This window comes from Mixophyes fleayi, chromosome 3 (assembly GCF_038048845.1).
Source record: "Mixophyes fleayi isolate aMixFle1 chromosome 3, aMixFle1.hap1, whole genome shotgun sequence".
Taxonomy (NCBI): Eukaryota; Metazoa; Chordata; class Amphibia; order Anura; family Limnodynastidae; genus Mixophyes; species Mixophyes fleayi.
The window spans coordinates 4,635,938-4,648,833 of record NC_134404.1 but is presented as its reverse complement, the minus strand read 5'-3'; the positions used below and the strand labels follow the sequence as shown (position 1 = coordinate 4,648,833).

At 39.1% G+C, this 12,896-nt stretch overlaps 8 non-coding genes across 8 annotated transcripts; all 8 read left to right on the top strand.

Moving 5' to 3' along the window:
* The first annotated feature begins 1,438 nt into the window (after positions 1 to 1,438).
* On the top strand, positions 1,439 to 1,528 carry TRNAY-GUA (transfer RNA tyrosine (anticodon GUA)). Its single transcript is given in 2 exon segments — positions 1,439 to 1,475; positions 1,493 to 1,528. It is a non-coding gene; the product is annotated as a tRNA-Tyr (tRNA).
* Positions 1,529 to 3,196: 1,668 nt separating this feature from the next.
* TRNAY-GUA (transfer RNA tyrosine (anticodon GUA)) lies at positions 3,197 to 3,286 on the top strand. Its single transcript is given in 2 exon segments — positions 3,197 to 3,233; positions 3,251 to 3,286. It is a non-coding gene; the product is annotated as a tRNA-Tyr (tRNA).
* Positions 3,287 to 4,955: 1,669 nt separating this feature from the next.
* TRNAY-GUA (transfer RNA tyrosine (anticodon GUA)) lies at positions 4,956 to 5,045 on the top strand. Its single transcript is given in 2 exon segments — positions 4,956 to 4,992; positions 5,010 to 5,045. It is a non-coding gene; the product is annotated as a tRNA-Tyr (tRNA).
* Positions 5,046 to 6,715: 1,670 nt separating this feature from the next.
* Positions 6,716 to 6,805, top strand: TRNAY-GUA (transfer RNA tyrosine (anticodon GUA)). The gene is given in 2 exon segments: positions 6,716 to 6,752; positions 6,770 to 6,805. It is a non-coding gene; the product is annotated as a tRNA-Tyr (tRNA).
* A 1,669-nt stretch (positions 6,806 to 8,474) lies between these two features.
* Positions 8,475 to 8,564, top strand: TRNAY-AUA (transfer RNA tyrosine (anticodon AUA)). Its single transcript is given in 2 exon segments — positions 8,475 to 8,511; positions 8,529 to 8,564. It is a non-coding gene; the product is annotated as a tRNA-Tyr (tRNA).
* A 1,667-nt stretch (positions 8,565 to 10,231) lies between these two features.
* TRNAY-AUA (transfer RNA tyrosine (anticodon AUA)) lies at positions 10,232 to 10,321 on the top strand. The gene is given in 2 exon segments: positions 10,232 to 10,268; positions 10,286 to 10,321. It is a non-coding gene; the product is annotated as a tRNA-Tyr (tRNA).
* A 1,667-nt stretch (positions 10,322 to 11,988) lies between these two features.
* On the top strand, positions 11,989 to 12,078 carry TRNAY-GUA (transfer RNA tyrosine (anticodon GUA)). The gene is given in 2 exon segments: positions 11,989 to 12,025; positions 12,043 to 12,078. It is a non-coding gene; the product is annotated as a tRNA-Tyr (tRNA).
* A 605-nt stretch (positions 12,079 to 12,683) lies between these two features.
* Positions 12,684 to 12,755, top strand: TRNAE-UUC (transfer RNA glutamic acid (anticodon UUC)). The gene has a single exon. It is a non-coding gene; the product is annotated as a tRNA-Glu (tRNA).
* Positions 12,756 to 12,896: the final 141 nt, after the last annotated feature.

The window sequence follows — 12,896 nt, the reverse complement described above, 5'->3', positions numbered from 1 at the left end:
GGGGATACTTTCCATAGCTCTTTGCAACTCATTAAAATGGAAATGAGAACCTTTTCCACTTCTTGGAAAGTGGCCTACAGACATCACACATGGATTTATTGCATTGTTACCTATCCTGCTGGATTGGCATTTACAAATCCGCAAGTGGTCAGGGACGTGCCGTGATGATGCAAATCACATCATCAAACATTGCCCACCTCACTGATCACTGAGTGGTCTGGAGCGTGATGATGAAATTAGTGTCATCTTAGGCCATGCCAAACCCACTCAATGTCACCACCTGGTTAAATATGAAATACACAGAGAGTTAAGATACATTACAGCAAAGCATGATATATTTGTTCTGCTGCTATGCTGAAACACTCAACGGAAAAGTCCCATATGGTCTAGCAGTTAGGATTCCTGGTTTTCAGCCAGGCGGCCCGGGTTCGACTCCCGGTATGGGAAGTTGAAGCTTTTTTGAATGGCAGCAACAGTACCACTTGTTTAATGCTCTGTTGATCTCAGCAACAAAATCCAGGAGAAACTGTGCTTTGGTTATGGAAATGGGATGTGGTGAAATCCACAGTATTTATATACCTCCCAACATTTCTGTATCCAAAATTAGGACAGAACTGGTCTGACCCCATATTTCAACATCCATCTTCCAAATTTCGAGTGGGACAACCCTATTTTATATGTAACACATCCTTCATGTGAAAAAAAAGAACTCTTGAACTTGTGGATCAATGGGTTTCCAGGGAGAGTTCACAACTTTTTAATGGTGCAGTAGGGATGTTCTGAATGAAACTAGACTACGCCAATGCTTACAAACCAATAATGTCTGCTTCTGTGCCCAGAATTTCTCCTCTTTCCTTAATCAGCATATAAAAGACAGGTTTAAGAGACTACGGATGTGAACTGAAATACAATATTACTTCTGAAATCCCATGGATCTGAACACATAGAAGATGCAATGTAAAAACAGAGAGTACTGTGAGAAATAGTGGTGGCAGCGTGGACCATTGACTAGAAATCCATTTTTGTCTCACTGGGCAAAAGTTTGACAATTTGTCACCACAATTTCTGGAATTTTCATCAATTAAAAAAGTCAAGCTAAATTGGAGAATGCAGAAGAGGTTGAAAATTTTCCAGCATTTTTAATCTTGACGTAAAGGCGTCTGCAGTTGGAAAGTCTAAGGAAGCTGTTTTCCCAACTATTTCTGAAGCTAATTAATTCAAAATGAACAAATAAAAATCAAACTTTTAATGATGTATTACCAATTATTAAACATGACAATTTTTACAACTTTTGATGAGCAAGTAGACCAGAAATAAAAATGTGGATCTCTTTATCTAGACAAGCAATTTTTCTGTTTTATGGATAATTCAATTCTGTTTGTGTTTTCACTCAGTCAGATGTAGTGCACATGACATCAGAAGTCCTCTAAAGCACAATCCTTCGATAGCTCAGCTGGTAGAGCGGAGGACTGTAGAGGAAATTGGTACAGAAATCCTTAGGTCGCTGGTTCAACTCCGGCTCGAAGGAAAGTTTTTCATATCATTTTAGAGGGCAATTTCTGACATATTAAATAGCCAGAAATATGCATGACTCATGCTGTTTATCTTTAATAGTCAGAGAAACTGTAACTTGTTTTCATTTCTGCTGCCTGTTAATCATCCTGCATGCTGCTGAGCCTCTAGTAGGGCAATTATGGTTTCTGTGCTCTGTTGAAGTACAGTGCAGAGGCAGGTGATAGAGACACGAGTTCTGTTACTGGGGATACTTTCCATAGCTCTTTGCAACTCATTAAAATGGAAATGAGAACCTTTTCCACTTCTTAGAAAGTGGCCTACAGACATCACACATGGATTTATTGCATTGTTACCTATCCTGCTGGATTGGCATTTACAAATCTGCAAGTAGTCAGGGACGTGCCGTGATGATGCAAATCACATCATCAAACATTGCCCACCTCACTGATCACTGAGTGGTCTGGAGCGTGATGATGAAATTAGTGTCATCTTAGGCCATGCCAAACCCACTCAATGTCACCACCTGGTTAAATATGAAATACACAGAGAGTTAAGATACATTACAGCAAAGCATGATATATTTGTTCTGCTGCTATGCTGAAACACTCAACGGAAAAGTCCCATATGGTCTAGCAGTTAGGATTCCTGGTTTTCACCCAGGTGGCCTGGTTTCGACTCCCAGTATGGGAAGTTGAAGCTTTTTTGAATGGCAGCAACAGTACCACTTGTTTAATGCTCTGTTGATCTCAGCAACAAAATCCAGGAGAAACTGTGCTTTGGTTATGGAAATGGGATGTGGTCAAATCCACAGTATTTATATACCTCCCAACATTTCTGTATCCAAAATTAGGACAGAACTGGTCTGACCCCATATTTCAACATCCATCTTCCAAATTTCGAGTGGGACAACCCTATTTTATATGTAACACATCCTTCATGTGAAAAAAAAGAACTCTTGAACTTGTGGATCAATGGGTTTCCAGGGAGAGTTCACAACTTTTTAATGGTGCAGTAGGGATGTTCTGAATGAAACTAGACTACGCCAATGCTTACAAACCAATAATGTCTGCTTCTGTGCCCAGAATTTCTCCTCTTTCCTTAATCAGCATATAAAAGACAGGTTTAAGAGACTACGGATGTGAACTGAAATACAATATTACTTCTGAAATCCCATGGATCTGAACACATAGAAGATGCAATGTAAAAACAGAGAGTACTGTGAGAAATAGTGGTGGCAGCGTGGACCATTGACTAGAAATCCATTTTTGTCTCACTGGGCAAAAGTTTGACAATTTGTCACCACAATTTCTGGAATTTTCATCAATTAAAAAAGTCAAGCTAAATTGGAGAATGCAGAAGAGGTTGAAAATTTTCCAGCATTTTTAATCTTGACGTAAAGGCGTCTGCAGTTGGAAAGTCTAAGGAAGCTGTTTTCCCAACTATTTCTGAAGCTAATTAATTCAAAATGAACAAATAAAAATCAAACTTTTAATGATGTATTACCAATTATTAAACATGACAATTTTTACAACTTTTGATGAGCAAGTAGACCAGAAATAAAAATGTGGATCTCTTTATCTAGACAAGCAATTTTTCTGTTTTATGGATAATTCAATTCTGTTTGTGTTTTCACTCAGTCAGATGTAGTGCACATGACATCAGAAGTCCTCTAAAGCACAATCCTTCGATAGCTCAGCTGGTAGAGCGGAGGACTGTAGAGGAAATTGGTACAGAAATCCTTAGGTCGCTGGTTCAACTCCGGCTCGAAGGAAAGTTTTTCATATCATTTTAGAGGGCAATTTCTGACATATTAAATAGCCAGAAATATGCATGACTCATGCTGTTTATCTTTAATAGTCAGAGAAACTGTAACTTGTTTTCATTTCTGCTGCCTGTTAATCATCCTGCATGCTGCTGAGCCTCTAGTAGGGCAATTATGGTTTCTGTGCTCTGTTGAAGTACAGTGCAGAGGCAGGTGATAGAGACACGAGTTCTGTTACTGGGGATACTTTCCATAGCTCTTTGCAACTCATTAAAATGGAAATGAGAACCTTTTCCACTTCTTGGAAAGTGGCCTACAGACATCACACATGGATTTATTGCATTGTTACCTATCCTGCTGGATTGGCATTTACAAATCTGCAAGTAGTCAGGGACGTGCCGTGATGATGCAAATCACATCATCAAACATTGCCCACCTCACTGATCACTGAGTGGTCTGGAGCGTGATGATGAAATTAGTGTCATCTTAGGCCATGCCAAACCCACTCAATGTCACCACCTGGTTAAATATGAAATACACAGAGAGTTAAGATACATTACAGCAAAGCATGATATATTTGTTCTGCTGCTATGCTGAAACACTCAACGGAAAAGTCCCATATGGTCTAGCAGTTAGGATTCCTGGTTTTCACCCAGGTGGCCTGGTTTCGACTCCCAGTATGGGAAGTTGAAGCTTTTTTGAATGGCAGCAACAGTACCACTTGTTTAATGCTCTGTTGATCTCAGCAACAAAATCCAGGAGAAACTGTGCTTTGGTTATGGAAATGGGATGTGGTCAAATCCACAGTATTTATATACCTCCCAACATTTCTGTATCCAAAATTAGGACAGAACTGGTCTGACCCCATATTTCAACATCCATCTTCCAAATTTCGAGTGGGACAACCCTATTTTATATGTAACACATCCTTCATGTGAAAAAAAAAAAACTCTTGAACTTGTGGATCAATGGGTTTCCAGGGAAGGTTCACAACTTTTTAATGGTGCAGTAGGGATGTTCTGAATGAAACTAGAATACGCCAATGCTTACAAACCAATAATGTCTGCTTCTGTGCCCAGAATTTCTCCGCTTTCCTTAATCAGCATACAAAGGACAGGTTTAAGAGACCACGGATGGGAACTGAAATACAATATTACTTCTGAAATCCCATGGATCTGAACCCATAGAAGATGCATTGTAAAAACAGAGAGTACTGTGAGAAATAGTGGTGGCAGCGTGGACCATTGACTAGAAATCCATTTTTGTCTCACTGGGCAAAAGTTTGACAATTTGTCACCACAATTTCTGGAATTTTCATCAATTAAAAAAGTCAAGCTAAATTGGAGAACGCAGAAGAGGTTGAAAATTTTCCAGCATTTTTAATCTTGACGTAAAGGCGTCTGCAGTTGGAAAATCTAAGGAAGCTGTTTTCCCAACTATTTCTGAAGCTAATTAATTCAAAATGAACAAATAAAAATCAAACTTTTAATGATGTATTACCAATTATTAAATATGACAATTTTTACAACTTTTGATGAGCAAGTAGACCAGAAATAAAAATGTGGATCTCTTTATCTAGACAAGCAATTTTTCTGTTTTATGGATATTTCAATTCTGTTTGTGTTTTCACTCAGTCAGATATAGTGCACATGACATCAGAAATCCTCTAAAGCACAATCCTTCGATAGCTCAGCTGGTAGAGCGGAGGACTGTAGAGGTAATTGGTACAGAAATCCTTAGGTCGCTGGTTCAATTCCGGCTCGAAGGAAAGTTTTTCATATCAGTTTAGAGGGCAATTTCTGACATATTAAATACCCAGAAATATGCATGACTCATGCTGTTTATCTTTAATAGTCAGAGAAACTGTAACTTGTTTTCATTTCTGCTGCCTGTTAATCTTCCTGCATGCTGCTGAGCCTCTAGTAGGGCAATTATGGTTTCTGTGCTCTGTTGAAGTACAGTGCAGAGGCAGGTGATAGAGACACGAGTTCTGTTACTGGGGATACTTTCCATAGCTCTTTGCAACTCATTAAAATGGAAATGAGAACCTTTTCCACTTCTTGGAAAGTGGCCTACAGACATCACACATGGATTTATTGCATTGTTACCTATCCTGCTGGATTGGCATTTACAAATCTGCAAGTGGTCAGGGACGTGCCGTGATGATGCAAATCACATCATCAAACATTGCCCACCTCACTGATCACTGAGTGGTCTGGAGCGTGATGATGAAATTAGTGTCATCTTAGGCCATGCCAAACCCACTCCATGTCACCACCTGGTTAAATATGAAATACACAGAGAGTTAAGATACATTACAGCAAAGCATGATATATTTGTTCTGCTGCTATGCTGAAACACTCAACAGAAAAGTCCCATATGGTCTAGCAGTTAGGATTCCTGGTTTTCACCCAGGTGGCCTGGTTTCGACTCCCAGTATGGGAAGTTTAAGCTTTTTTGAATGGCAGCAACAGTACCACTTGTTTAATGCTCTGTTGATCTCAGCAACAAAATCCAGGAGAAACTGTGCTTTGGTTATGGAAATGGGATGTGGTCAAATCCACAGTATTTATATACCTCCCAACATTTCTGTATCCAAAATTAGGACAGAACTGGTCTGACCCCATATTTCAACATCCATCTTCCAAATTTCGAGTGGGACAACCCTATTTTATATGTAACACATCCTTCATGTGAAAAAAAAAAAACTCTTGAACTTGTGGATCAATGGGTTTCCAGGTAAGGTTCACAACTTTTTAATGGTGCAGTAGGGATGTTCTGAATGAAACTAGAATACGCCAATGCTTACAAACCAATAATGTCTGCTTCTGTGCCCAGAATTTCTCCGCTTTCCTTAATCAGCATACAAAGGACAGGTTTAAGAGACCACGGATGGGAACTGAAATACAATATTACTTCTGAAATCCCATGGATCTGAACCGATAGAAGATGCATTGTAAAAACAGAGAGTACTGTGAGAAATAGTGGTGGCAGCGTGGACCATTGACTAGAAATCCATTTTTGTCTCACTGGGCAAAAGTTTGACAATTTGTCACCACAATTTCTGGAATTTTCATCAATTAAAAAAGTCAAGCTAAATTGGAGAACGCAGAAGAGGTTGAAAATTTTCCAGCATTTTTAATCTTGACGTAAAGGCGTCTGCAGTTGGAAAATCTAAGGAAGCTGTTTTCCCAACTATTTCTGAAGCTAATTAATTCAAAATGAACAAATAAAAAATCAAACTTTTAATGATGTATTACCAATTATTAAATATGACAATTTTTACAACTTTTGATGAGCAAGTAGACCAGAAATAAAAATGTGGATCTCTTTATCTAGACAAGCAATTTTTCTGTTTTATGGATATTTCAATTCTGTTTGTGTTTTCACTCAGTCAGATGTAGTGCACATGACATCAGATATCCTCTAAAGCACAATCCTTCGATAGCTCAGCTGGTAGAGCGGAGGACTGTAGAGGTAATTGGTACAGAAATCCTTAGGTCGCTGGTTCAATTCCGGCTCGAAGGAAAGTTTTTCATATCAGTTTAGAGGGCAATTTCTGACATATTAAATACCCAGAAATATGCATGACTCATGCTGTTTATCTTTAATAGTCAGAGAAACTGTAACTTGTTTTCATTTCTGCTGCCTGTTAATCTTCCTGCATGCTGCTGAGCCTCTAGTAGGGCAATTATGGTTTCTGTGCTCTGTTGAAGTACAGTGCAGAGGCAGGTGATAGAGACACGAGTTCTGTTACTGGGGATACTTTCCATAGCTCTTTGCAACTCATTAAAATGGAAATGAGAACCTTTTCCACTTCTTGGAAAGTGGCCTACAGACATCACACATGGATTTATTGCATTGTTACCTATCCTGCTGGATTGGCATTTACAAATCTGCAAGTGGTCAGGGACGTGCCGTGATGATGCAAATCACATCATCAAACATTGCCCACCTCACTGATCACTGAGTGGTCTGGAGCGTGATGATGAAATTAGTGTCATCTTAGGCCATGCCAAACCCACTCCATGTCACCACCTGGTTAAATATGAAATACACAGAGAGTTAAGATACATTACAGCAAAGCATGATATATTTGTTCTGCTGCTATGCTGAAACACTCAACAGAAAAGTCCCATATAGTCTAGCAGTTAGGATTCCTGGTTTTCACCCAGGTGGCCCGGGTTCGACTCCTGGTATGGGAAGTTGAAGCTTTTTTGAATGGCAGCAACAGTACCACTTGTTTAATGCTCTGTTGATCTCAGCAACAAAATCCAGGAGAAACTGTGCTTTGGTTATGGAAATGGGATGTGGTCAAATCCACAGTATTTATATACCTCCCAACATTTCTGTATCCAAAATTAGGACAGAACTGGTCTGACCCCATATTTCAACATCCATCTTCCAAATTTCGAGTGGGACAACCGTATTTTATATGTAACACATCCTTCATGTGAAAAAAAAGAACTCTTGAACTTGTGTATCAATGGGTTTCCAGGGAGAGTTCACAACTTTTTAATGGTGCAGTAGGGATGTTCTGAATGAAACTAGACTACGCCAATGCTTACAAACCAATAATGTCTGCTTCTGTGCCCAGAATTTCTCCGCTTTCCTTAATCAGCATACAAAGGACAGGTTTAAGAGACCACGGATGGGAACTGAAATACAATATTACTTCTGAAATCCCATGGATCTGAACCCATAGAAGATGCATTGTAAAAACAGAGAGTACTGTGAGAAATAGTGGTGGCAGCGTGGACCATTGACTAGAAATCCATTTTTGTCTCACTGGGCAAAAGTTTGACAATTTGTCACCACAATTTCTGGAATTTTCATCAATTAAAAAAGTCAAGCTAAATTGGAGAACGCAGAAGAGGTTGAAAATTTTCCAGCATTTTTAATCTTGACGTAAAGGCGTCTGCAGTTGGAAAATCTAAGGAAGCTGTTTTCCCAACTATTTCTGAAGCTAATTAATTCAAAATGAACAAATAAAAAATCAAACTTTTAATGATGTATTACCAATTATTAAATATGACAATTTTTACAACTTTTGATGAGCAAGTAGACCAGAAATAAAAATGTGGATCTCTTTATCTAGACAAGCAATTTTTCTGTTTTATGGATAATTCAATTTTGTTTGTGTTTTCACTCAGTCAGATGTAGTGCACATGACATCAGAATTCCTCTAAAGCACAATCCTTCGATAGCTCAGCTGGTAGAGCGGAGGACTATAGAGGAGATTGGTACAGAAATCCTTAGGTCGCTGGTTCAACTCCGGCTCAAAGGAAAGTTTTTCATATCATTTTAGAGGGCAATTTCTGACATATTAAATACCCAGAAATATGCATGGCTTATGCTGTTTATCTTTAATAGTCAGAGAAACTGTAACTTGTTTTCATTTCTGCTGCCTGTTAATCATCCTGCATGCTGCTGAGCCTCTAGTAGGGCAATTATGGTTTCTGTGCTCTGTTGAAGTACAGTGCAGAGGCAGGTGATAGAGACACGAGTTCTGTTACTGGGGATACTTTCCATAGCTCTTTGCAACTCATTAAAATGGAAATGAGAACCTTTTCCACTTCTTGGAAAGTGGCCTCCAGACATCACACATGGATTTATTGCATTGTTACCTATCCTGCTGGATTGGCATTTATAAATCTGCAAGTGGTCAGGGACGTGCCGTGATGATGCAAATCACATCATCAAACATTGCCCACCTCACTAATCACTGAGTGGTCTGGAGAGTGATGATGAAATTAGTGTCATCTTAGGCCATGCCAAACCCACTCAATGTCACCACCTGGTTAAATATGAAATACACAGAGAGTTAAGATACATTACAGCAAAGCATGATATATTTGTTCTGCTGCTATGCTGAAACACTCAACGGAAATGTCCTATATGGTCTAGCTTTAGGATTCCTGGTTTTCAGCCAGGCGGCCCGGGTTCGACTCCCGGTATGGGAAGTTGAAGCTTTTTTGAATGGCAGCAACAGTACCACTTGTTTAATGCTCTGTTGATCTCAGCAACAAAATCCAGGAGAAACTGTGCTTTGGTTATGGAAATGGGATGTGGTGAAATCCACAGTATTTATATACCTCCCAACATTTCTGTATCCAAAATTAGGACAGAACTGGTCTGACCCCATATTTCAACATCCATCTTCCAAATTTCGAGTGGGACAACCCTATTTTATATGTAACACATCCTTCATGTGAAAAAAAAGAACTCTTGAACTTGTGGATCAATGGGTTTCCAGGGAGAGTTCACAACTTTTTAATGGTGCAGTAGGGATGTTCTGAATGAAACTAGACTACGCCAATGCTTACAAACCAATAATGTCTGCTTCTGTGCCCAGAATTTCCCCTCTTTCCTTAATCAGCATATAAAAGACAGGTTTAAGAGACTACGGATGTGAACTGAAATACAATATTACTTCTGAAATCCCATGGATCTGAACACATAGAAGATGCAATGTAAAAACAGAGAGTACTGTGAGAAATAGTGGTGGCAGCGTGGACCATTGACTAGAAATCCATTTTTGTCTCACTGGGCAAAAGTTTGACAATTTGTCACCACAATTTCTGGAATTTTCATCAATTAAAAAAGTCAAGCTAAATTGGAGAATGCAGAAGAGGTTGAAAATTTTCCAGCATTTTTAATCTTGACGTAAAGGCGTCTGCAGTTGGAAAGTCTAAGGAAGCTGTTTTCCCAACTATTTCTGAAGCTAATTAATTGAAAATGAACAAATAAAAATCAAACTTTTAATGATGTATTACCAATTATTAAATATGACAATTTTTACAACTTTTGATGAGCAAGTAGACCAGAAATAAAAATGTGGATCTCTTTATCTAGACAAGCAATTTTTCTGTTTTATGGATAATTCAATTTTGTTTGTGTTTTCACTCAGTCAGATGTAGTGCACATGACATCAGAATTCCTCTAAAGCACAATCCTTCGATAGCTCAGCTGGTAGAGCGGAGGACTATAGAGGAGATTGGTACAGAAATCCTTAGGTCGCTGGTTCAACTCCGGCTCAAAGGAAAGTTTTTCATATCATTTTAGAGGGCAATTTCTGACATATTAAATACCCAGAAATATGCATGGCTTATGCTGTTTATCTTTAATAGTCAGAGAAACTGTAACTTGTTTTCATTTCTGCTGCCTGTTAATCATCCTGCATGCTGCTGAGCCTCTAGTAGGGCAATTATGGTTTCTGTGCTCTGTTGAAGTACAGTGCAGAGGCAGGTGATAGAGACACGAGTTCTGTTACTGGGGATACTTTCCATAGCTCTTTGCAACTCATTAAAATGGAAATGAGAACCTTTTCCACTTCTTGGAAAGTGGCCTCCAGACATCACACATGGATTTATTGCATTGTTACCTATCCTGCTGGATTGGCATTTATAAATCTGCAAGTGGTCAGGGACGTGCCGTGATGATGCAAATCACATCATCAAACATTGCCCACCTCACTAATCACTGAGTGGTCTGGAGAGTGATGATGAAATTAGTGTCATCTTAGGCCATGCCAAACCCACTCCATGTCACCACCTGGTTAAATATGAAATACACAGAGAGTTAAGATACATTACAGCAAAGCATGATATATTTGTTCTGCTGCTATGCTGAAACACTCAACGGAAATGTCCTATATGGTCTAGCTTTAGGATTCCTGGTTTTCAGCCAGGCGGCCCGGGTTCGACTCCCGGTATGGGAAGTTGAAGCTTTTTTGAATGGCAGCAACAGTACCACTTGTTTAATGCTCTGTTGATCTCAGCAACAAAATCCAGGAGAAACTGTGCTTTGGTTATGGAAATGGGATGTGGTGAAATCCACAGTATTTATATACCTCCCAACATTTCTGTATCCAAAATTAGGACAGAACTGGTCTGACCCCATATTTCAACATCCATCTTCCAAATTTCGAGTGGGACAACCCTATTTTATATGTAACACATCCTTCATGTGAAAAAAAAGAACTCTTGAACTTGTGGATCAATGGGTTTCCAGGGAGAGTTCACAACTTTTTAATGGTGCAGTAGGGATGTTCTGAATGAAACTAGACTACGCCAATGCTTACAAACCAATAATGTCTGCTTCTGTGCCCAGAATTTCTCCTCTTTCCTTAATCAGCATATAAAAGACAGGTTTAAGAGACTACGGATGTGAACTGAAATACAATATTACTTCTGAAATCCCATGGATCTGAACACATAGAAGATGCAATGTAAAAACAGAGAGTACTGTGAGAAATAGTGGTGGCAGCGTGGACCATTGACTAGAAATCCATTTTTGTCTCACTGGGCAAAAGTTTGACAATTTGTCACCACAATTTCTGGAATTTTCATCAATTAAAAAAGTCAAGCTAAATTGGAGAATGCAGAAGAGGTTGAAAATTTTCCAGCATTTTTAATCTTGACGTAAAGGCGTCTGCAGTTGGAAAGTCTAAGGAAGCTGTTTTCCCAACTATTTCTAAAGCTAATTAATTCAAAATGAACAAATAAAAATCAAACTTTTAATGATGTATTACCAATTATTAAACATGACAATTTTTACAACTTTTGATGAGCAAGTAGACCAGAAATAAAAATGTGGATCTCTTTATCTAGAGAAACAATTTTTCTGTTTTATGGATAATTCAATTCTGTTTGTGTTTTCACTCAGTCAGATGTAGTGCACATGACATCAGAAGTCCTCTAAAGCACAATCCTTCGATAGCTCAGCTGGTAGAGCGGAGGACTGTAGAGGAAATTGGTACAGAAATCCTTAGGTCGCTGGTTCAACTCCGGCTCGAAGGAAAGTTTTTCATATCATTTTAGAGGGCAATTTCTGACATATTAAATAGCCAGAAATATGCATGACTCATGCTGTTTATCTTTAATAGTCAGAGAAACTGTAACTTGTTTTCATTTCTGCTGCCTGTTAATCATCCTGCATGCTGCTGAGCCTCTAGTAGGGCAATTATGGTTTCTGTGCTCTGTTGAAGTACAGTGCAGAGGCAGGTGATAGAGACACGAGTTCTGTTACTGGGGATACTTTCCATAGCTCTTTGCAACTCATTAAAATGGAAATGAGAACCTTTTCCACTTCTTGGAAAGTGGCCTACAGACATCACACATGGATTTATTGCATTGTTACCTATCCTGCTGGATTGGCATTTACAAATCTGCAAGTGGTCAGGGACGTGCCGTGATGATGCAAATCACATCATCAAACATTGCCCACCTCACTGATCACTGAGTGGTCTGGAGCGTGATGATGAAATTAGTGTCATCTTAGGCCATGCCAAACCCACTCAATGTCACCACCTGGTTAAATATGAAATACACAGAGAGTTAAGATACATTACAGCAAAGCATGATATATTTGTTCTGCTGCTATGCTGAAACACTCAACGGAAAAGTCCCATGTGGTCTAGCAGTTAGGATTCCTGGTTTTCACCCAGGTGGCCTGGGTTCGACTCCCGGTATGGGAAGTTGAAGCTTTTTTGAATGGCAGCAACAGTACCACTTGTTTAATGCTCTGTTGATCTCAGCAACAAAATCCAGGAGAAACTGTGCTTTGGTTATGGAAATGGGATGTGGTCAAATCCACAGTATTTATATACCTCCCAACA